Source organism: Orcinus orca, chromosome 8 (assembly GCF_937001465.1).
Source record: "Orcinus orca chromosome 8, mOrcOrc1.1, whole genome shotgun sequence".
NCBI lineage: Eukaryota > Metazoa > Chordata > Mammalia > Artiodactyla > Delphinidae > Orcinus > Orcinus orca.
Window position 1 is genome coordinate 61911197 of NC_064566.1, and position 26768 is coordinate 61937964.

The 26768-nt window shown below is 36.7% G+C and overlaps 1 protein-coding gene across 9 annotated transcripts in view; it reads right to left on the reverse strand.

The window, feature by feature from the left end:
- The window catches only part of DLG2 (discs large MAGUK scaffold protein 2), a 2044900-nt gene that overhangs the window by 1497438 nt on the left and 520694 nt on the right, over positions 1–26768 (reverse strand). The gene's annotated exons all lie outside the window — the stretch shown is intronic.

Genomic DNA, 26768 nt, shown 5'->3' on the forward strand with positions numbered 1-26768 from the left:
CAACTAGCAAAAGAACTATGTTAAGAGTTTCTATAAAGTGGATGTTATTGTTCTGTAAGTTTCAGGTTGAATGAAGGTTGTGGAACCTACTTGGACAATGTCCAATTAAATTAGACATTTGCCATACAGTTAGCAAACCAAAGTAAGGTCCAGTGTGTCCTTTGGGTTAAAACATCAGAGCTTTCCAATGATACAATTAAAAAAAAAAAAATAGCATGTGCTTTGCTCAGAGAACCCTGGAACACCTGGGAATTGTGTGGAATTTGACAATTAATACTTGTTACTTCCATAACATCACTGTGAAAAATAAGGCTAGATATATATTTACATAACTCTTTTCTCCCTTTTGTGTCCCTTTTCACTCTTTTAAAAATCACCTGTAGAGTGATTTTAAATTAAATAACCATTTCACATTCCACTGATAGTCAGATATTGTTTGTCCCAAAACAAAATTGTTGGAATTTTTGTTTACTCGCTTGTTTGCTGTCTGTCAAGTTTGAGTTTATTCACAGCAAGGGGCCTTACCATGGGGATTTTCTTCCCAGTAATTTGTTCTATCAGACTTTAGAGGCATTCATTAACCACAGTCAAAAACCCATCTTCGGGGCTTCCCTGGTGGCACAGTGGTTGAGAATCTGCCTGCCAATGCAGGGGACACGGGTTCGAGCCCTGGTCTGGGAAGATCCCACATGCCGCGGAGCAACTGGGCCCATGAGCCACAATTACTGAGCCTGCACGTCTGGAGCCTGTGCTCTGCAACAAGAGACGCCGTGATAGTGAGAGGCCCGTGCACCATGATGACGAGTGGTCCCCGCTTGCCGCAACTAGAGAAAGCCCCCGCACAGAAACGAAGACCCAACACAGCCATAAATAAATAAATAAAATTTAAAAAAAAAATCTTCATCTCTAAAGAAGTTCCACCCAAATGCCATGATTCCCCCAAATCTGGAAAACTCTGCCATTTCCCAGAATTAACCTGTAATATCTTATATCTAGTTTAGGCAGTTAATCAGCACCAGCCAAATGATGAAATAGTTCTTTACTCATTATATATGTATCTATATATGAAGCAATATAGCACTGTTATTATGAACAAGATCTTGGGCTTTAATTCCTTTTCCACCATTCCTTAATTGTATAAACTTTTATAGGCTACTTGGCATTTCTCAGCCTGTTTTCCTCATCAATATGGATATTAATAGCACCTACCTCATGGAGTTGTTTGAAGATTAAATAACATATTGTACATAATAAAGCCCTAAGCATGAGATTTGCAACACAGTAAGTACTAAATTAGTGTTAACCATAGTGGTGATGATGATGTTTAAAACAGCATAAGAAACAGATGTTACTGAGAAGAATGCTGGAAAATGGAAAAAATACAAATATGTGGGCTTCTTAATTACGTTATCTCATTTTATCAATATATTGTAAGCTCACTGAGAGTATTTGACTTTGTATCTCCAGCATCTAGCACAATGCCTGGAAACTGGTAGGCACTCAGCAAACGTTGGTTGAATGAATAAATTCTCATAGGTGTTGTCTAATTTACCTTGGTAGTACTTAGTAGTTCAGAGAACAAGAACTAAGCCTCTGTGAATTCCCTTTGGAAGATGATGAGAACACCCAAAGAAGGGATAAGAAAGGGGAAAATCATCTGAATCAGGGTTCTATAGCAAAATCTTGCTGTATATCCCCAATCCAATATGTGCTCTATAACTGTTCTTGTTCTGAAATTTCATTCCATTTTCAGTTTCTGAGGAAGTTCCACAGGCCATTTTACTTGGAAAAATCATCCATTCTAACCCTATGATAGATTAATCCTCAAAAAACTGGATAGAATTTTCCCTTTGGAATGTACCAAGGATGAAAAGAGTTGTTGAATTCTCCAAAAGATGTCAATGTGAATACACTTTTTAACCGCGTCTTGTACATACAGAAGTCAAAGTACAATGAAGCAGTACAAACAATAGTACGTGGCTCAAACATAACACAAATACCTATTTCATTGCCCACCACACCATGTAATATCATGTTATGCTCACAGCAAGACAGAAGTACAAGTCACATCTGACTACCTATGGTTCAAGCCAGCATATCTAATCATGACACAATGATAATTCAGCAATGCAGTGATATTGCTAAAAGACCATTTCAGAGGGTGACCAGGAAATGATGCTTTCTCTAGAGGAAAATCAAAATGTGAGAAGCAACTGACACATACTTCTAGCTATAAAGATTATTCAACACATCCCACAGCCATTGCTCTGCACTGTGAACTTTCCGAACCTTACTGTGTTATGCACGCTATGAATCTTGTAACTGATAACTGTTTAGAAGCAAATTTACAGCCTGTCTCTCAGATAGTATAAAAGTACTAGTGCCAGCGGTGCTGACCAGCACTCACCAGCCTGAGAGGCTAGTCTGCTAACCCACCAGGGCGGGTCGGGGCTGGGAGCTGAGGCTCTGGCTTCGGAGGTCAGATCCCAGGGAGAGGACTGGGGTTGGCTGTGTGAACACAGCCTGAAGGGGGCTAGTGTGCCAAAGCGGGCCGGGAGGAAGTCCGGGAAAAAGTCTGGACCTGCCTAAGAGGCAAGAGACCACTGTTTCTGGGTGCGCAAGGAGAGGGGATTCAGAGCAATGCCTAAACGAGCTCCAGAGATAGGAGTGAGCCACGGCTATCAGCGTGGACACCAGAGACAGGCATGAGATGCTAAGTCTGCTCCTGCAGCCACCAAGAAGCCTGTGTGCAAGCACAGGTCACTATCCACGCCTCTCCTTCCCGGAGCTGTGCAGCCTGCCACGGCCAGTGGACAATTTCCACTGCCAGGAAGTTGTCTCTGCCAGGATCCTGTGATCCAGGGACAACTTCCCGGGGAGAACACATGGCATGCCTCGCCTCAGGCTGTTACAACATCAGGCTGGCCTCTGCCTCCGCAGACTCACCCTGAATTCTGTACCCCTCCCTTCCCCGGCCTGAGTGAGCCAGAGCCCCCTAATCAGCTGCTACTTTAACCCTGTCCTGTCTGGGTGGGGAACAGATGCCCTCAGGAGACCTACACGCAGAAGCGGGGCCAAAACCAAAGCTGAACCCCAGGAGCTGTGCGAACAAAGAAGAGAAAGGGAAATTTCTCCCGGCAGCCTCAGGAACAGCAGATTAAATCTCCACAATCAACATGATGTACCCTGCATCTCTGGAATACCTGAAAAGACAAGGAATCATCCCAAAATTGAGGTGGTGGACTTTGGGAGCAACTGTAGACTTGGGGTTTGCTTTCTGCATCTAATTTGTTTCTGGTTTTATATTTATCTTAGTTTAGTATTTACAGTTTATTATCATTGGTAGATTTGTTCTTTTATATATATATATTCCTTTTTCTCTTTTTATGAGTGTGTATGTGTATGCTTCTTTGTGTGATTTTGTGTGTATAGCTTTGCTTTTACCATTTGTCCTAGGGTTCTGTCTGTCCCTTTTGTGTGTGTGTGTATGTATGTGTGTGTGTGTTTTTACTATAGGTTTTAGTGCTTGCTATCATTGGTAGATTTGTTTTTTGGTTTGGTTGCTCTCTTCTTTCTTCCTTTTTTTTATTACTTCAAAAATGTTTTTATTTTTAATATTTTTTTAATTTTATATTTTAATAACTTTATTTTATTTTTTCTTTCTTTCATCTTTTCTTTCTTTCTTTTCTCCCATTTCTTCTGAGTCGTGTGGCTGACGGGGTCTTGGTGCTCCGGCCAGGTGTCAGGCCTGTGCCGCTGAGGTGGGAGAGCTGAGTGAGGGACATGGGTCCACCAGAGACCTCCTGGCTCCATGTAATAACAAACAGCAAATGATCTCCCAAAGATCTCCATCTCAGTGCTAAGGCCCAGCTCCACTCAACGACCAGCAAACTACAGTGCTGGACACCCCATGCCAAACAACTAGCAAGACAGGAACACAACCCCACCCATTAGAGGAGAGGCTGCCTAAAATCATAATAAGGTTACAGACCCTGCAAAGCACACCACCGGACGTGGTCCTGCCCACCAGAAGACAAGATCCAGCCTCATCCACCAGAACACAGGCACCAGTCCCCTCCACCAGGAAGCCTACAGAACTCAATGAATCAACCTTAGCCACTGGGGCCAGACACCAAAAACAACGGGAACTACGAAGCTGCAGCCTGCAAAAAGGAGACGCCAAAACAAAGTAAGTTAAGCAAAATGAGAAGACAGAGAAACAGACAGCAGATGCAGGAGCAAGGCAAAAACCCACCAGATCAAACAAATGAAGAGGAAATAGGCAGTCTACCTGAAAAAGAATTCAGAGTAATGATAGTAAAGGTGATCCAAATCTTGGAAATAGAATGGAGAAAATACAAGAAACATTTAACAAGGACCTAGAAGAACTAAAGAGCAAACAAACAATGATGAGCAACACAATAAATGAAATTAAAAATTCTCTAGAAGGAATCAATAGCAGAATAACTGAGGCAGAAGAACAGATAAGTGACCTGGAAGATAAAATAATGGAAATAACTACCACAGAGCAGAATAAAGAAAAAAGAATGAAAAGAATTGAGGACAATCTCAGAGACCTCTGGGACAACATGAAATGCACTAACATTTGAATTATAGGGATCCCAGAAGAAGAGAAAAAGAAACGGACTGAGAAAATATTTGAAGAGACTATACTTGAAAACTTCTCTAATATGGGAAAGGAAAGAGTCAAGTCCAGGAAGCAGAGAGTCCCATGGAGGATAAATCCAAGATGAAACACACCAAGACACATATCAATCAATCAAAAACTAAATACAAAGAAAAAATATTAAAAGCAGCAAGGGAAAAACAACAAAAAACATACAAGGGAATCCCCAAAAGGTAAACAGCTGATCTTTCAGCAGAAACTCTGCAAGCCAGAAGGGAGTGGAAGGACATATTTAAAGTGATGAAAGAGAAAAAGCTACAACCAAGATTACTCTACCCAACAAGGATCTAATTCAGCTTTGACAGAGAAATTAAAACCTCTACAGACAAGCAAAAGCTAAGAGAATTCAGCACCACCAAACCAGCTTTACAACAAATGCTAAAGGAACTTCTCTAGGCAAGAAGCAAAAGAGAAAGAAAAGACCTACAATAACAAACCCATTACAATTAAGAAAATGGTAATAGGAACATACATATCAATATCTACCTTAAATGTAAATGGATTAAATGCTCCAACAAAAAGACACAGACTGGCTGAGTGGTTACAGAAACAAAACCTGTATATTTGCTGTCTACAAGAGACTGACTTCAGACCTAGGGATGCATACAGACTGAAAGTGATGTGATGGAAAAAGATATTTCATGCAAATGGAAATCAAAAGAAAGCTGCAGTAGCAATTCTCATATCACACAAAATAGACTTTAAAGACTATTACAAGAGACAAAGAAGGACACTACATTATGATCAAGGGATCATTCCAAGAAGAAGATATAACAATTGTAAATATTTATACACCCAACATAGGAGCACCTCAATTCATAAGGCAAATGCAAACAGCCATAAAAGGGGAAATCAACAGTAACACAATCACAGTAGAGGACTTTAACACCCCACTTTCACCAAGGGACAGATCATCCAAAATGAAAATAAATAAGGAAACACAATCTTTAAATAATACATTAAACACGATGGACTCAACTGATATTTATAGGACATTCCATCCAGAAACAACAGAATACACTTTCTTCTCAAGTGCTCATGGAACATTCTCCAGGACAGATCATATCTTGGGTCACAAATCAAGCCTTGGTAAATTTAAGAAAATTGAAATCATATCAAATATCTTTTCTGACCACAATGCTATGAGACTAGATATCTATAAGACGAAAAAAACTGTAAAAAATACAAACACATAGAGGCTAAACAATACACTACTAAATAACCAAGAGATCACTGAAGAAATCAAAGAGCAAATCAAAAAATATCTAGAAACAAATGACAATGAAAACATGACGACCCAAAACCTATGGGATGCAGCAAAAACAGTTCTAAGAGGGAAGTTTATAGCAATACAATCCTAACTCAAGACACAAGAAACATCTCAATTAAACAATCTAACCTTACACCTAAAGCAATTAGAGAAAGAAGAACAAAAAAACCCCAAAGTTAGCAGAAGGAAAGAAATCATAAAGATCAGACCAGAAATAAATGAAAAAGAAATGAAGGAAACATTAGCTAAGGTCAATAAACCTAAAAGCTGGTTCTTTGAGAAGATAAACAAAATTGATAAACCATTAGCCAGACTCATCAAGAAAAAAAGGGAGAAGACTCAAATCAACAAAATTAGAAATGAAAAAGGAGAAGTAACAACTGACACTGCAGAAATAAAAAGGATCATGAGAGATTACTATAAGCAACGATATGCCAATAAAATGGACAACCTGGAAGAATTGGACAAATTCTTAGAAAAGCACAAGCTTTTGAGACTGAACAAGGAAGAAATAGAAAATATAAACAGACCAATCACAAGCACTGAAATTGATACTGTGATTAAAAACCCTCCAACAAACAAAAGGCCAGGACCAGATGGCTTCACAGGCGAATTCTATCAAACATTTAGAGAAGAGCTAACACCATTCCTTCTCAAACTCTTCCAAAATATATCAGAGGCAGGAACACTCCCAAACTCATTCTGTGAGGCGACAATCACCCTGATACCAAAACCAGACAAAGGTGTCACAAAGAAAGAAAACTACAGGCCAATATCACTGATGAACATAGATGCAAAAATCCTCAACAAAATACTAGCCAATCCAACAGTACATTAAAAGGATCATACAGTATGATCAAGTGGGGTTTATCCCAGGAATGCAAGGATCCTTCAATATATGCAAATCAATCAATGTGATAAACCATATTAACAAATTGAAGGAGAAAAACCATATGATCACCTCAATAGATGCAGAGAAAGCTTTTGACAAAATTCAACACCATTTATGATAAAAATCTTCCAGAAAGTAGGCATAGAGGGAACGTACCTCAACATAATAAAGGCCATATATGACAAACCCACAGCCAACATCGTCCTCAATGGTGAAAAACTGAAAGCATTTCCACTAAGATCAGGAACAAGACAAGGTTGCCCACTCTCACCACTATTATTCAACATAGTTTTGGAAGTTTTAGCCACAGCAATCAGAGAAGAAAAAGAAATAAAAGGAATCCAAATCAGAAAAGAAGAAGTAAAGCTGTCACTATTTGCAGATGACATGATACTATACCTAGAGAATCCTAAAGATGCTACCAGAAAACTACTAGAGCTAATCAATGAATTTGGTAAAGTAGCAGGATACAAAATTAATGCACAGAAATCTCTGGTATTCCTGTACACTAATGATGAAAAATCTGAAAGAGAAATTAGGGAAACACTCCCATTTACACTGCAACAAAAAGAAAAAATTACCTAGGAATAAACCTACCTAAGGAGACAAAAGACCTGTATGCAGAAAATTATAAGACACAGATGAAAGAAATTCAAGATGATACAAACAGATGGAGAGATAGACCATGTTCCTGGATTGGAAGAATCAACATTATGAAAATGACTATACTACCCAAAGCAGTCTACAGATTCAATGCAATACCTATCAAACTACCAATGGCATTTTTCACAGAACTAGAACAAAAAATTTCAATTTGTATGGAAACAGAAAAGACCCCGAATAGCCAGAGCAATCTTGAGGAAGAAAAAGAGAGCTGGAATCACGCTCCCAGACTTCAGACTATACTACACAGCTACAGTAATCAAGACAATATGGTACTGGCACAAAAACAGAAATATAGATCAATGGAACAGGATAGATAGCCCAGAGAAAAACCCACACACATATGGTTACCTTATTTATGATAAAGGAGGCAAGAATATACAATGGAGAAAAGACAGCCTCTTCAATAAGTGGTGCTGGGAAAACTGGACAGCTACATATAAAAGAATGAAATTAGAACACTCCCTAACACCATACACAAAAATAAACTCAAAATGGATCAAAGACCTAAATGAAGGCCAGACACTATAAAACTCTTAGAGGAAAACATAGGCAGAACGCTCTATGACATAAATCACAGCAAGATCCCTTTTGACCCACCTCCTAGAGAAATGGAAATAAAAAAAAAAATTTAAAAATGGGACCTAATGAAACTTAAAAGCTTTTGCACAGTAAAGGACACCATAAACAAGACTCAAAGACAACCCTCAGAATGGGAGAAAATATTTGCAAACAAAACAATGGACAGAGGATTAATCTCTAAAGTATACAAACAGCTCTTGCAGTTCAATATCAAAAAACAAAAACAACCCAATCCAAAAATGGGCAGAAGACCTAAACAGATACTTCTCCAAAGAGGATATACAGATTGCCATCATATGAAAGGATGCTCAACATCACTAATAATTAGAGAAATGCAAATCAAAACTACAATGAGGTATCACCTCACACCCGTCAGAATGGCCATCTTCAAAAAAATCTACAAACAATAAATGCTGGAGAGACTGTGGAGAAAAGGGAACCATCTTGCACTGTTGGTAAGAATGTAAATTGATACAGCCACTATGTAGAACAGTATGGAGGTTCCTTAAAAAGCTAAAAATAGAGCTACCATATGACCCAGCAATCCCACTGCTGGGTATATACCCTGAGAAAACCATAATTCAAAAAGAGTCACAATGGTCACTGCAGCTCTATTTACAATAGCCAGGATATGGAAGCAACCTGAGTGTCCATCAATAGGTGAATGGAATAAAGAAGATGTATCACATATATACAATGGAATATTACTCAGCCATAAAAAGAAACAAAATTGAACTATCTGTAGTGAGGTGGATGGACCTAGAATCTGTCATACAGAGTGAAGTAAGTCAGAAAGAGAAAAACAAACCCCGTATGCTAACACATATATATGGAATCAAAAAAAAAAAAAAAAAGGTTCTGAAGCACCTAGCGGCAGGACAGGAATAAAGAGGCAGACGTAGAGAATGGACTTGAGGATACAGGGAGGACGAAGGGTAAGCTGGGACAAAGTGAGAGAGTGGCATGGACATATATACACTACCAAATGTAAAATAGATAGCTAGTGGGAAGCAGCCACATAGCACAGGGAAATCAGCTCGGTGCTTTGTGACCACCTAGACGGGTGGGATAGGGAGCATGGGAAGGAGACACAAGAGGGAGGAGATGTGGGGATATATGTTTACATACAGCTGATTCACTTTGTTGTAAAGCAGAAACTAACACACCATTGTAAAGCAATTATACTCCAATAAAGATGTTGAAAAAAAAGAGTACTCATCTACTTAAGGTCACATAGCTTATATGTGGAAGAGCAGGGCTTTGGTCTCTGAAAAATGACTTAGTCTAATATGAGAGGAACTGACAAAACATTAAATTAAGTATGTGAATCTCTAAGAAGCGTGGTTGGCACACATAAGGTACCTGTAAATTATAGTTATTGTTACTGATTTTTCTAATAAGATGGGGAGTAAATAAAAATGGATCGACCATGCTCATAAGAAATCTATCATGTACTGTATATTTAGTTACCTGTCTGTATGTAAATGTTTTATCATCCAAATTAGATTGCTAAATACTTTAAAGATGGATTTAAAGTCAATTAAAAATATGCAGGAGTCAAATAATACTGTGATGAGGTATTTATTGAAGACATTTTAGAAAAACAAAGAAGGAAAATAACCAATCAGGTCCTAAAGCAAAATCATATTTTTGTAACCACTCTTTACATTTAGTACATTTTCTTTCTGTTTCTGTATACATAGTACTTTTTTGAAGAATAACTGGAACCCATATAAAACATATAATTTTATATTCTCTTTTTAAAACTTGACATTACATTATAAGCCTTTTTCTATTTTATTACAGTCTTTGCAACAACATAATGACTTTCATTCTTACACTAACAGATTTCTCTGATTTATTTAATTATTACTTTTTTTTTTTTTTTTTTTTTTTGCAGTACGCGGGCCTCTCACTGTTGTGGCCTCTCCCGTTGCGGAGCACAGGCTCTGGACGCGCAGGCTCAGCGGCCATGGCTCACGGGCCCAGCCACTCCGTGGCATGTGGGATCTTCCCGGACCGGGGTACGAACCCGTGTCCCCTGCATCGGCAGGTGGACTCTCAACTTCTGCGCCACCAGGGGAGCCCTAATTATTACTTTCTTATTGAACATTTAGGCTATTCACAACTGTAGAACATTATACGTAATTCTGTTATAAATAACTTCCTTTCTCTCTCTCTCTCTCTCTCTCTCTCTCTCTCTCTCTCTCCACCTCTCCCCAGCACCTCTCTCTCTCTCCTTTCCCCCCCTCTCTTTTGGCCTTTAACATTATTTACTCAAGAGAGAGTTCAAAACTCTAATTACTAACTAAAAGACTTCTAACGTCTTCTTGAATCTTGTACCACATTTTATATCGAGCTTACTTTTATTCCCTACAGTGCCCAATATAATGCCACCCATAAAGTAGGTGCTTTATAAATATATATTGTTTAAATGACTAATAGAATAGATGGGAAAACTTCACCAATTACTGGCACACTGGTTTAATCTATTAGTATATTAAATCGAATTCACAAAGTCAACGTCATTGTAAAGATGTAAGAACAGAAGGTCCACAATAAAATACTTTAGAAGTATAATGAACTATCGGCACACAAAATGCTGTTATTTAGATGTTTGGTTCTCTAATTTCTAGTGCATAGACTTTTAGTGCAACAAAGAATTCTTCGGACTCCTTACAATCCCTTATCAATGAAAAAAAAACAAGCATTTGAAATAACAGAAAGAATTGGATTGCTTTTCATAAAATAGTTTAAAATAATTTTTAAAATCTAATTTTTTTTTTTTGTGGTACGCGGGCCTCTCACTGTTGTGGCCTCTCCCGTTGCGGAGCACAGGCTCTGGACGCGCAGGCTCAGTGGCCATGGCTCACGGGCCCAGCTGCTCCGCGGCATGTGGGATCTTCCCGGACCGGGGCACGAACCCGTGTCCCCTGCGTCGGCAGGCGGACTCTCAACCACTGCGCCACCAGCGAAGCCCTTAAAATCTAATTTTAAAAGCTCTATGTTTAATAGAAAAATCGCATATAAAGTATTGGTTTAATACAAAGTGAAAATGAATATTCAATTCTCCTAAGTACTATGCTCCAATCTTGTCTTCTCCTTCTACCAGGTCCTCACAAACCAATAATACATTCTGATTGGTATGTAATGTTTTAATCTTAAATTCAAAGTTTGGTAAGGCAGTTATATATTCAAAATATTTTTAATGAATACTGACCATATTCCAGGCTACTAGAAACTATTCTAAACGAACTGCAAGTTCCTAAATGTCCCCTGCCCCTCCTCCTCTGGACCTCTATGCACTGCTGTTACACTGACCCACCCCTCTTGTTTAAGTGGGTAACTCTTACTTTTCTTTTATTTCAAGATTCCATTAGATGTTATCTCCACTGCAATGCTGCCCCTTCCACCCCAAGAACGTGTTAGATGCCCCTCATGTTGTGCTACTACAACCCCGGTGCTTATTCCTTATCATATTATATCATAAATGCCTATTAATTTTTGTGTCTCCTCCTCTAAACTGTAACTGCGTAGAGGATAGATGATTTACTTTTCTTATAAAGTAAGAGGATTCAAGTTATCCTGGTAATGTACACTCTTGTGAGTGTTTTGTGCTTATAAATGTTAACTGTCTTGAGACTAGCTGGTATATATGGCACAATTTCACAATTATAATTGGCTCTAGTTTCCTAAGCATTATATTTATTCCTCTGATTAAACTGAAAGCTCCCTGGGGTCAGGGTTCTTGTCTTAACCTTCTTCTGTAACCTCCAGAGTGCTAGAAAAGAATACTCATTAATTAATTATTCATGAGTGGCCACACTGGACACAATCACAACTCTAATACAATCATCACTGAAGCCCAGTTTACTGGCAATATAATAACACTATTCAAACTCTTCTTTAAGAACCAGGAATTTGACAGCAAGGTAAACGGTATAACCCATAAGAAAAGCAATTTCTTAATATTTTCCAAGGAGCAAAAAAGCCCCATATTCAGGAATGCCTTTTCTCAGATCTCTCCTAAAAACATAATCTACAAATCATAGACTTGGGCTTCCCTGGTGGCGCAGTGGTTGAGAATCTGCCTGTTAATGCAGGGGACACAGGTTCGAGCCCTGGCCTGGGAGGATCCCATATGCCGTGCAGCAACTAGGCCAGTGAGCCACAACTACTGAGCCTGCGTGTCTGGAGCCTGTGCTCTGCAACAAGAGAGGCCGCTGTAGTGAGAGGCCCACGCACTGCGATGAAGAGTGGCCCCCCCTTGCCACAACTAGAGAAAGCCTTAGCACAGAAACGAAGACCCAACACAGCAAAAATAAATTAATTAATTAATAAACTCCTACCCCTAACATCTAAAAAAATAAAACTAAAAAAAAAAAAATCATAGACTACTATTTTCATGAAGATGTTTTTAATATTTTATTCTTTTTTAAAATGGTTAAAGCTTAACCACATGGGAAATAACTTCTTTCCCCCACAGTATTTTTCCTCCTGTGGTAGGATCCTACTCAATATAAGTCCTGGCCTTTCTCTGCCTACTAATTCACTCCAACCTAAATGAGGAAGAAGGATGTCAGTTTTAGTAAAATAAACCAGGCATGTGTAGCCCACCTGCACCCTTCTTCCTCTTGGGAGCAGGTGGGCCATAGAGAACATCTGCTCCCCATGGGTATGATCTTCATCACTGCTGAGATCAGGCATGGTCCATTACTGGTTGCAATTGGGGAGGGGATAGCATGAGGAAAGAGTCTGCTTAATTGCAAGGTTTAGTGAGAGACTCACCTGGCTCTCACAATAAGCTCCATGTTCCAAACTGTGCTTAATCAGTAATAAAGGTAATATTGCGGCTTCATCTGCCACTCTTTTGTTTTATTTCTCAAATTATTCAAAGCCTTATTCAAAGCCCAGGCAGAGAAGAGGAATGCCATTTATTGGCTCCCCTCAGAGATCAACAGATGGGAATATGCAAAAGTGAAGACAGCTTTACTGTTATAGTAGTGAAACTATAAGTGATGCTTATCTTCTATTTTCCTAAACTTTCATTATTGTGTTATAATATCTTTATTAAAAAAAATAGGGGTTGTAGGAAGGCCAAAGCAACAACAAAAAAACAAACAAAAATTATTTCTGTACTACATATCAATTTAACCTTTTATCACACCCGCTTGAAAATAATTAAGCTGAATTTGAAAAGTAAAACAACATATTAAAAACACAAAATTTTCAACACATACTAAAAGTGCAAAAACACGTGCCTACTTTTAAAGTTCAAAAGGCGTGAACTTAGGTGCTATGGATAGTCTCAATTTTTCAAAAGGGAAGAAGAAATGTGATGACTCTTTTTAACAATTCCAGAAGGCAAGACACTTTGGAAGAAAAGGACCACTTCTCTAGAGATGTCTGCTCTTCTCAACAGGATTTTAAATATCATTATCACTAGTTGGCAGAGAAAGGATCCAATATGTCACTGGAAAATATGTCCCCAAATGAAGCAAATGATAGCAGAAGTTTGGTCTAAAACCAGACCTACAGTTTGGCTTCCCTGAGGCTCAGGTCTGGTGGAAGAGCCAGACTTTCACCCTAGAACTCTTTATCTCCCATAGCTCCCTTGCTTCCTCTGTCTTCTAGCTCCCATAAACCCCCTTTCTGTGTCTTAAAAGTTTGACAGCTTCATTTCAAAGGATCTCGAAGAGAATTTACAAAAGTGCAACGTAATTCCTTCCATGTTAAAAAGGAAATTAGCTCCTGAGAGCTGTGTATCTACCACAGGGAAGGGGCTTTAGGTGAAGTTCGCTTAGCAGTATATTGACCGTTGCCACACAACACTCCTTATGTACTAAAGCCCAGCAATTTTATTTTGCATTCTGGTACAAGAAGAAATACAATTAGATAAATTTGAGCACAGCAATAGAAATCTGAGAATAGGGTATAAACCTTTCAGATGAGGCAAGTGATTAGATTTTCTTGACTGGTGAAGAAAAAGAAAAGTATTATGAAAATACACCATACCCTGATTGTTGAATTTTATATTTTCACCGTTTTGCTCCATTAATCTGCTAGACCATGCCTAATATAATCCATCAAGGAGGGTATTTTGACAGCAAGCATCAGTTTCATCAACTATGAAATGGAGATAATATTTCACAGAGTGAGGTTTAAACTAGGTGACTATTTTAAAGAAGGCTGGCATGGTGCTTGCCTAATAGAAAAGACCCCAATATGCCATTATTTTATGGTGTATAGGTGGCTTACTTTTGACCATCGTATAATATAAATTATTTCTCTAAACTTTATATAGACTAAGGGCTACCCACTTGCATTCAAATCACTTTAAATTCTTAACTTTTTCTACTCCACCTTTTATATACAGTATTACCAAAATACCTACATGTCATTTTCTTCTCTTGGAGACTCACAGTGTATCTTAGCATACTAAATGCTCTGAGATGCTCTGTAGTAAAGAAATATGCCCTTTGTGTTTGTGTTTGTTTAAATTTTATAAGAAGTTCTATTTTAATATTTCCTTGTTTACTTTTCCATAGGACACAGTAGAAAACAAGACACTAAAATATAGGAAGAGTTAATGATTAGTGGCAGAACTGTAGGTGATTTTTATTTTCTGCTTTTGTCTTTTTCATAATGTCCCCCTAAATCTTAAATTTCCATATTTTTACAATCAGATAAATCATTCTTTTTTTTAAAAAAAAAATACAGTGCCTAATGGCACTAAGACTGTATCTGCCAAGTGCTTGTTATCCCTATATCTCTGTCCCTGGATCTTAGTATCTTCGTTTCCTCATTGAGTATCTTGGGCTTTACATCAGTACAATGAACATATCATTTTCATAACACTTCTCATGGTAATCATCTTGAAATCCGAGTACAATGAAATGCTAACAAACAGAAGCAGGGCATTTTGCTTTGAAGACTCCTCTAAAAATTCAAATCCAAGGGTCTATAGATAGAGTCATTATACTAAGGAAAGGTCAATTTGACTTTTCCAGGATGAGGCTTTCTAATTCTGACTTCACAGCTTTTGGAGTGACAAGATTTAACCTCATTGAATACCCGGGCTACTCCTCAGTTGTGTGATCTAGAATATAATGTATTGCATAATCTCCCTGAGGATCTATTTTCTTATCTGCAAAATGGGAACAAGGTCACTCATGCCTCAGGGTTATTGAAATAACAAAATAGGATAACTCTCTGTGGAAATGCTTTGTAAATGGAAGTACAAAATTCTGTACAGAAATTATTTAAAAGAAAAATCCTCTCCTTATAATATCAGGCAGAAAAAACTAAATGAAAAAAACAGCAATGCCTCATGGCAACACTTGCATGTCTTAAGTATATGTCCAAAGTATAGTCTTGCAAAAACTTACCAGTAAATGTTAGACAGACATTTCTTCTCTAACTGAAAGATATTCTGATTATTAGTAAGTGAAAATGTAGTTTCCACTAAGTGAGATATTTGCTATTATCTCCATGAGCATTCTACTCTTGTTGCCTTAGAGGTCCCTCTTTGCTTTCATTCATACTAAGTAAAATGTGCAAAAGTTGCCTTGCTAATAATCTACTAATTTATTTTACTAAAGACTGATGATAGTTTTCTCAGCTTCCGTAGTGTTTCCTCACTTATAAAGAAATGCCTTTTTCTGACCTTCAGTACATAACACAAAGCAATTAGTTTTTGCTTTTTCAATGTAAAAGCACCTATTGTAAAACTGTCAGACTAAAAATGACTAGATTCCAAGATTAATGAATATTAATGAGAAAACTAGCAGTCTTTCTCCTCTTAATCATCCTCTACAATATTAATCTTTCTTACAACATGCCAAAGCACAAGCCTAAATTCCTCAAAAATGGGTATATTCCATATGCAACACCGGAAGTACCCAGGAAATTCCACCAAATTAAAGAAAGGATGGAGAAGAAAATATCACTTACTATCATGGATTCTACTGCTATACGTAATATGAGGTTGACCAGAGAGAGACTTAAAGATGCCTTGGGAATATGCAATCACACATTGTCTTTTCTATTCTGCGGATTCTACAGAAATGTGAAAAATGACCTTTAGACTTTTCTATATTAATTATACATCAACTTTTAAAAAAACCATTAGACACTTATCTGTGTTTTTAAAAAACCATTAGACACCTATCTGTGTTTCTTGGTAATTATTTAGTTAAGCCATTCCACATCTCTGGGTTTTAGTTTTGTCATCTGTAAATATAAAGAGGTTATAAATATCTATCAATAGAGAAAAAGTTTTATGTAAGTTAAGGTCCATCTATACAGTGGAATTTTATGGATCCTTTAAAAGCGATAAAGGTGAAAACCCCAACAAAATGGAAACCAGATTTTTATGGGAGAAAATCAGGATAAAAATTACTTGTATATTAAAATTAGAATTAGGTATAAATGCATAAACACAAATAACAATCTAAGAAGAACATGGAGAAATGAATGTTTTGTCATTCTCTCTGTTGTTACTTTTATAATACCTAACACCTAAAGATCTTCCCCTTACCCAGTAAAATTAAATAAAGAAGTTAAGCTACTATGATTAGGATTAAAATTCCATTACCCTATACTACAATGATGAGCATACATACAGTGGTTAGCTATATATATTAACTATACTTAAGTATTTTGTGTACATTGATCTTTCCCTATGAATATATTGTAACAATCTTAAAGAAGAAATCCATGTGTTTTACCCCCTTTCAATCCTTTGTAACACTAGTTGTTGAGGACTGAGCACACATAGAAGGCTAACAGATTTAGGGATTCAGAATTTGCAGCATCCATCGTATGGTGAGTCAAATTATTGCCAGTCCCCTGATACCAATTCATATCATCTCTCGGAAGCCAGCTCATAACCCTCTTTAAAAAAGGAATTAGCGTATTTTAACAGCATTGTTTGTTTAATGCATATATTCCAAAATAAGCTGTATTTCCATGCGGGTAGAGATATATCTACTGCATTGATTACACTATCTCTAGCATCCAGCACTATGTCTGCAATATGGAAGACTGGCCATAAGTATTTGCTGTACCATTAGATCAAAATTTCTCAACCTGAGCACTACCGATGTTTTAATTTTCTGTTGTGTGGGGTGGAGGGGGGCAGTGCATTGTAGGATGTTTAGCAGCATCTCAGGTCTCTATTCACTATCTGCCATGAGGTTCTCAATAAACATGCGGTAATTGTCAAAATTGTCGAAAATATTTGGTTGTGATACATGATTGGTTGTAGAAGTGCTACCAGTACTTTCTCATGACATGGAGTGTCGGATGATATAAGCAGGATAGTGAGCTACTATTCACAAATAAAAATTATTGCCATCCCACCAAGTACCCAGAGTTTAAACAGTATCTACAAAGACGTTAAAGTATCTAAAGAGAAGTAAAGTTTGTAACTTAAGAGAAAAAAAAAAAAGGTGGGGGCAATATAATTAGAATAAACCTAGTTATATCAAAGGATTATAGTTAAACCAAGGATTATAACAAGGCAAAAAAAAATTCATTAACTGACTAATATCCAATATACTGCAGGTATCTAATCACCCTAATCACCTTTCTTATAATTCACCTACTGTGAACCTGCATACCTATGGTGGGAACCTCTACCCATGGGGAATTATTAGGGGCCTCTCCTTACCTTAGCTAGGTGTTCAGTCTTTCCAAATTATTAGTGCCCATAATGCTTAAATTTTGGCAGATAAAGAGGATCTTTCAGCAATTTCATCCTTCTCAGGAAAAGAGAACAAACCTACTATGTCATCACACACACATACCACATACACACACACAGAGTATACAAATACTGAGGGTAAAAAAGTTCAAGAAGTCTACTGAGAACAAAGAAGGAATTAAAAAGGCATGTTTAAAAGTATTCCCACTAGAACTCTATCTTAAATCTCTGTCTGCCCTCATACTCTAGCCACGGAGGCTAGATCACACAGAAGAAAACATCTAGACTCCTCTTTTCCTAAAGCAGAAAACAGTACTAGGACCTAAAGAACAAGTCCTTGTCTTTCCTTTCTTTAGGCCTTACCTACACCCTCAAATTTTCCAGACTTAAAGGTACCTCCCAAGAGAATGTTAACCCAGCTCTACGTTTCACTACCAAGATTACAGAGAGAGAGGAACAAGAAGCAAGAAGATGGCATTTCCAAAGCCTTCTCAATCCACTCCTTTCACCAAAGATTTCAAACTTTCCCTGAAGGAGGTGGGTGAAGTTTTGTTCAATATGGCATCACTATTTGTAAGAAATGTGTTTTGTGAACCCTCCTCTCAGAGAAAGCACAAGAAGCAATGAAAGATGTTTAACAAACAGACATATGAAATAATGTGATTTGTTATGTCCCTAATACATTTTTGTGTCAAAACCTGATCATCACTCAATTTCCACCTGGATTTCAATCTTGTCTAAAACTGACTCATGCTTTTTCTATTTGTCCCAGTAAACTTGGGATAAAGTTGGGCATTTGGCCTTTTTTTGTTCAGCATTAGCATTACTGCAAGGCTTAATAGGTTTCCCTTTTACTTATATAGCCGGGCCCAAGTACCCAGTTAAAGCCTCAAGCCATTAGTGGCATCATAAATGCCACAATAATTAAGTGAGATAGCCAAGCACCAGTGCACCATGAAGAACAATAGGAGATTTCAAAGTCAACTCTGAAGCAATTGTCATGATTCTTAAACAAGGCAAATGCATTAAGTTCCTATTATTTCCACATTTTGCACGTAAATGAGGGCTGTTTCTGGACCTTCAATCATACCTTAGAACTTTAACTGGATGTTAGAACGCAATGATAATCATTATTTTGTTACCAGTTTTGGTCCAGCAATATTGACTTAACTCTACTAGAAGAAATTTTTTTTTTTTTTTTTTTTTTTTTTGGCGGTACACAGGCCTCTCACTGTTGTAGCCTTTCCCGTTGCTGAGCACAGGCTCCGGACACGCAGGCTCAGCGGCCATGGCTCACGGGCCCAGCGGCTCCGCCTCATGTGGGATCTTCCCGGACCAGGGCATGAACCCGCATCCCCTGCATCGGCAGGCGGACTCTCAACCACTGCGCCACCAGGGAAGCCCAGAAATACATTTTTGCAGCAAAACCAGAGATGCGTATTTCTAACTCTGCAAAAAAGTAGGCCATTAGCATTCCCAAGGAAACTGCTTAACAACTTATCAAATTACCCAAAGTTGTAGATACATATACCATGTAAATTCCCCCTTAATATAAAGTGTAATAAATTAAAAATGTGAGTTCATTAATCCAATTCACTCATCTTACAAATTGTATGCAGGTTTAACTATGTGCCAAACACTGTGCTAAGTACTAGGAATGCAGTAATTAACAAAATAGACACAGTACTCTGCTCTTGCTATAGCAAGGAATACAGAAAGGTACGGCTGAGGAATTAGACATGGGTTCAAATTCTAATCCCCAAATTTACTACCTAAACTTAGCTAGTCATTCTAAATCTCCATTTTCTAATGTTTAAAATGGAGCTAATCATATCTTCTTCAGAGCTTATGGTAACAGTAAAGAATATACTATATTGTATGTGAAAGTACCCAAGATAGAGTTAGCACCTAATAGACACCCAATAAGTGTTACCAGTCCGTAAAACCATCTGGTAACTCATGCTTTTTGAGTATCATTTGGGAACTCAGTAGCTTTTGTGCTATATCAGATGAATCAAAATGGTTAATAAGCAATACATTTAAAATTATAAATAATTAATGCTGCAACAGCTAGAAAGAAATGCTTCTCAGCAGAAGAAATTTTATAAAGAATGGTTAGAAAATTGCTCTCTGGGATCAAGAAGAAGAGATTGAGCATGTTTGCTCCAGGACTGAAAATCAATATGCAAAAACAGCAAAGAAAATGTTCCATAATGTTGAAAATGTCATTACAAAGGCCAAGGAAGTATAATGAAGGTTCGTAAGTGACGAAAATCAGATGAGCATGGGAATGAACGGAAAAATGAACAAACACTTTTTTTGGGAGTTCACAGTTTATTTCTGAATATGAATATTACATTCTGTAATGTAACAATGAATCTCACTAACCAAAAATGGTTGTTTTTGAAATCATGGTAATCTCTTTATTTGAAACTTAATACTCACAAAGAAATTGAATATTAACTGACAAAACAAATAATTTTAAAAAGGAATATAGGCCTATGTGAAGAGACATACTTTTTATACACTTTAAAAAATGTGGAACATATTTGTTCATTTTAACCAAATAAGCAAAAAATGAAGTTTGCTAATAAATTTACAAGATATACTGGTGAATGTTTTGATTTACTTACAATTACTTAACAGTTGTTAAAATGGTTTGGCAGTATAATGACTGATTTACAAACTAGAATGAATAACATTTATTTACTAGTATGCAAATTCCTTACCAAGAAGCACACCTTTGAATCATTACTTTGTGTTGCTGTGAGAAATTTTTAAAAAAAGAAAAAAATTCATAAGCTTTCCCATTATATTATTAATTTGTGAGATCTAATAAATTGCAACATTGGAAGGGTCCTCAGAAATACACTTGCTCTAGCTGCCTGTGACCTGTCAGGTAAATGGAAATCCAACAACCTTACTTCATTGTGTGGTCCTGTGTTTAGTCATCTTTGGAGTTCAGAATCACTCTCTTGTATCTAAGTAAAGCCCTTCCTGAATCAATTTATTTATGACTCTAAATTACCTTCTGTTCGGCCCTATTGATTCCACTACATTGTGCTTTTAAAATTTTTCTCTACATTGTCCTCTCTGTTCTTGCTTGGCTTTCTTCCTATCAAAAAATAAGGGAATGAATCGGGCATGAGATCTAGTACCAATGCAGTGATCTAGCCATGTGACTCTGAGGAAGCCACTTCACCTGTATGGCCTCAGGTTTTTCTTTGTAAATTGACAGAATTAGACTAAATTATAACTGAGATGCCTTTCAATCCTGTCATTCCAAGATTTGCATAAGGCTTGATGAGTTGCCATCTGCTTTAGTAGTAGGGGAAAAAGACACTCAAGCAAGAGGTGCAGATTGTAGTACAGGCTCTAATTGGGAAAAACTGTGTCACCTCTCTGAGACTAATTTGGCTCATTCATCAGAAAAGCATAATTATACCTGTCCTGTTACCTCACAGGGTAAATGATTCAGCGAGGTGAAGATACAGGTTGGTAAATAATGTAAACTTTATCCTTACCAATCTTTTAAGAACTGGCAGATGTAGGTAGGGGAAAAGATAATGAGTAGAAAAATATATATTACTTAGAGAGTAAAACTGAGAGAGAGTCACAAAAATATGGATCAATTAGCTAATAAAAGGAGAAATTCATTTATCTCCCTAACAACTGATACATATTTGAAGACCTTAACTGTATTAAAAGCAAAACAAGTTAAATTTGATATCTGAGTAATTAGAAGAGCAAAGAACAATGGACTGGATTCTAACAATATTTTTGTCATAAATTACATGAATGAATGACTTTGGACAAATCACACTCTCATGTTCTTTTGTCAAATACAGACCCTTAAACTTAGCACCTCTAGAAGAAAAATTTTCATTATAAATTTTATTTTTAATTATGTACTTTTTAAATTGGAGAGACAGAGGGAGACAGAACTTCCATTTTGACTATGATGGACTAGTTTATAACATTCCAGACCTTCTACTGAGAAAAACTCAAAAGTCTGGCTTATCAAAACAGTTTCAAGTCTTCAAAGAGCCACCAGGGCAGCCAGGACTTGAGGGGCCAGAATCCCTGAGAGAAGAAAACTCATTGAGGTGGGCTCAACACTTCTTTTCTCCTCAAAGCATTTTCCTATTTGTAACCAGGAGGCTGAGGAACTAAACAGAAAGCTGAGCAGAAAACATCGGCTGAGTAAAGTGTTTGGCAGTCTTAAGAAAAATTGGAGTTTAGGGTTGAAAAGAAAGCTAGGACTTGAGGATAGAAGATTCCGCAGTAAAAGAAAGTGCAAAGAAGTAAGGTCAGTCCTATGTGATATTTTTTTCTCTCAAGGCAATGCCTCAGCAGAGCAGCAACTGAGACTAAGCAGGTGAGAAGAGTGAAGGCTCTGAGAGGCTAAGCAGAACTTTTAACAATCACACAATGCTTCAAGGCTTCAAGGCTCACCAATGAGGGAATGCACTGATAAACATCACAGGGTTAAGGCTAGGGTTCGGGTTAAGGTTAGGAATAGGGATAGAGGCAAACTGAAAATAGACTACCCTCATAAAAACTAAAACTTTGTCCTCAATTCAGCCCAGCCCATAATTGGACTGAAGTGATAGGCTCCTAATCTATCTGTACGTTAGAAGCAAAAGTAAAACCTAAGGGAAGATGATGTCATTCAGATTATCTATAATTTTTCATATATAATAGCTGTCATTCAATACAAAACTTCATATCCTGCCAAGAAACAAGAATAAAAGAAAAAGTAGAAAACAGAACAGACCCACAGTTCATCCAGATATTAGAGTTATTAAAATGGCCCTTGAAATAACCATGGTTGATATGTTTCAGAAAATAAATGGTACTCCTAAGATATAGGTACTTTTCTGTGTATATGTTGTACATCAATAGGAAGTTTATTTAAAAGTTAATTTTAAAACATGAAAAGGTAGAGAATTTCTCCAGAGTACTAGATCTATGAAACCCACCCAGACTTCAGACAATACTATAAACTACAGTAATCAAAACGCCATGGTACTGGCATAAAACCATACATATGGCTCAAATGAACAGAATACAGAGCCCAGAAGTAGACCATACACCTACGGTCAATTAATCTTCAACAAAGGAGGCAAGAATATACAATGGAGAAAAGACAATCTCTTCAGCAAGTGGTTTTGAGAACGCTGGACAGCTGCATGTAAATCAATGAAGTTAGAACACACCCTCACACCATACACAAAAATAAACTCAAAATGGCTTAAAGACTTAAATAAAAATAACCATAAAACTTCTAAAAGAGAATATAGGCAAAAAATTCTCTGACATAAATCGTACCAATGTTTTCTTAGGTCAGTCTCCCAAGGCAACAGAAATAAAAGCAAAAATAAACAAATGGGACCTAATCAAACTTATAAGCTTTTGCACAGCAATGGAAACCATAAACAAAATGAAAAGACAACCTACAGATGGGAGAAAATAATTGCAAACGATGTGACCAACAAAGGCTTGACTTCCAAAATAAACAAATAGCTCATACAACTCAGTAACAACAACAACAACAACAGAAAATCAAAAACTGGGCAGAAGACCCAAATAAACATTTCTCCAAAGAAGACATATAGATGGCCAACAGGCACATGAAAAGCTGTTCAACATCACTAATTATTAGAGAAATGCAAACCAAAACTATATACCATGAGGTATCACCTCATGCCAGTCAGAATGGCCATCATTAAAAAATCTACAAATAATAAATGCTGGAGAGGGTGTGGAGAAAAGGGAGCCCTCCTACACTGTTGGTGGGAATGTAAATTGGTACAGCCACTATGGAAAACAGTATGGAGGTTCCTTAAAAAACTAAAAATAGAGTTACCATATGCTCCTGCAATTCCACTCCTGGGCATATATCTGGACAAAACTCTAATTCTAAAAGATACATGCACCCCAGTGTTTATAGCAGCACTATTTACAGTAGCTAAGACATGGAAGCAACCTAAACGACCATTCACAGATGAATGCCTAAAGATGATGTGGTATGTATACACAATGGAATACTACTCAGCTGTAAAAAAAGCATGAAATAATGCCATTTGCAGCAACATAGATTGATCTAGAGATTAACATACTAAGTGAATTAAATCAGACGGAGAAAGACAAATATCATATGATATCACTTACATGTGGAATCTAAAAAAAATGATACAAATGAACTTATTTGCAAAACAGAAACAGACTCACAGACCTAGAAAACAAATATATGGTTACCAAAGGGGATAGCAGGGGTGGGGGCCAGGGGGACAGATAAATTAAGAGTTTGGGATTACCACATACACACTACTATATTTTTTAAAAAGTATGTAGGTAAATCTAAATGAATATTGGCTACATAAAACAATAATTGTTACTCTAAGAGATAAAGAAATCATATGATCGTCTCAATAGATGCAGAAAGTGCATTTTATTAAAGTCAACACTCATTCATGATATTTTTTAAAAATCACAGCAAGCTAGGAATAGAAGTGAATTACTTTAGTCTGAAAACATTTTTAAAACATTATATTAATGTGAAATATTTAAATGCTCTCCCTCAAGATGAGAATGTTAGCTATCATCACTTCTGTTCATTATTGTACTGGAGGTTTTAGCTGGTCCAGTAAGAAAAGATTTAAAAAGTAAGAGACTGAAAAAGAGAAAATAAAACCATCAGTTTTCTCAGCTAATTGGATTATGTAATAGTAAATCTAAAAGAATCTACAGACAAAATATTGTAAATATAAGTGAATTTAGCAAGTTCTCTATATACAATATCAATGTACAAAAATCAATTGTATTTCTTCAAATAATACACCAACAAAGAATTGAAAAATACAATTTAAAAATGATACTATTGGGGAGGGATAAATCAGGAGCTTGGGATGAACACACACACACACTGCTATATACAAGATAGCTGACAAATGGGGACATACCGTATAGCACAAGGAACTCTACCCAGTATTCTGTGATAACCTATATGAGAAAATAATCTGAAGAAGGATAAATACATGTATATGTATAACTGAATCGGTTTGCTATACACCTGAAACCAACACAACACTGTAAATCAACCATACTCCAATAAATTAAAATATTTTAAAAAATAATACTATTTACAATAGCATCAAAATATATCTCAATGAATAAATATAATGAAAGATATTCAAGACCTCTATACAGAGCATTCCAAAATATTATTAAAAGAAATTTTAAAAATCTAAATAAGTGAGGATATATACATATATATGCATATCATGTTGGTGAATTATATGCTCAAAGTTTTAAATATGTAAATTCTTCCCAAGGTAATAGATATCAGAAGGTGGTTACTTTTGCAGTGTGGGTGCTAGTGACTGAGAAAGAGCACAAATGAAGGCCTCTACCTTGTTGATTAAATTTATTACTAGATTTGAGTGACTGTTCAGTTTGTGAAAATTCATCAAGGGATACACTTTGTGTGCTTTTTTACATATATAGTTTACTTCAATTAAAAAACATACGATTGGATGAATAAGTAAATAAGTTGACTGGAACATGGTGATTTTTTTTTAAATGTGGTAAAAAACACATGGCATGATATCTACCCTTTTAACAAAATTTTAAGTGTACAGTACAGTATTGTTAACTATAAGCTCAAGGTTATACAGTGGATCTTTAGAACTTTTTCATCTTATATGACTGAAACTTTATACTCACTGAATAGCAAATCCCCATTTCTTCCTCCCCTTAGCCCCTGGTAACTACCGTTCTACTTTCTGCTTCAATGAGTTTGACTACTTTAGATATCTCATGTAAGTGGGGTATTTGTCCTTCTGTGACTGGCCTATTTCAATTAATATAATGTCCTCAAGTTTCAGCCATGGTGTAGCATATGATAGAATTTCCTCCTTTTTTAAGGCTGAATACTATCCCTTTGTATGAATATACCATATAATCCTTATCCATTCATACATTCATCCATTCATGGACATTTAGGTTGTTTTCATCTCTTGGCTATTGAGAATAATGCTGCAATAAACATAGGGGTGCAGATATCTCCTAAAGATCTTGATTTCAATTATTTTGGATAAGTACACAGCAGTACTGCATCATATGATGGTTCTATTTTTAATTTTTTGAGAAACTTCATACTGTTTTCCATATTGGCTTCATCATTTTACGTTCCCACCAGCAGTGCTCAAGGAAGGGTTCCTATTTCTCCCACATTCTCATCAATACTTGTTATTTCGTGGGGGTTTTGTTTTGTGTTTTGTTTTTATAATGTTTGTCCTAACAGGTGTGAGGTGATATCTCACTGTGGTTTTGATTTCCCTGGTGATTAGTGATGTTGAGTTATCATACGGTACTTGTTGGACATTTGTATGACTTCTTTGGACAAAGGTCTGTTTGAGTCCTTTGCCCATTTTTCAATCAGGTTATTTGGTTTTTTGCTATTGAGTTTTAGGAATTCCTTACATATTTTGGATATAACCCATTATCAAATACATGGCTTACAAATACTTTCTGTAGGTTTTTTTTTTCCACTCTGTTGATTGTTTCCTTTGCTACGTAGAAGCTACTTTCTATTTGTCTAGTTTGCTTTTCTTGCCTGTGCTTTTTTAATTGAAATTTCTGTCTGGCTCGTTGTGACTCTTCTCCTTCTGTAATGGCATCCTTTTTCTACAAATATTTTCAAGACTACATATACATGATATGAATTCTTTTGCTCTGTGTTTTCCTCACAAATTACTTGATCTGATTAGCTGCAAATACAAAATTAGCAACTTAACTGTTGACCCTAGCAACAAATGCGCAGCTTCTGAGGACATATCTCTCAGGAGGCAAGTGTCGTATAGTTTGAAGGGTGACATGTCAGTCAAGCTTCGAAAGAGAAAGGCAGTAAAAGCTGTGGAAATTTAATATTTCCTCCCAAAGGAAAAGCTATTGATTAGGATGT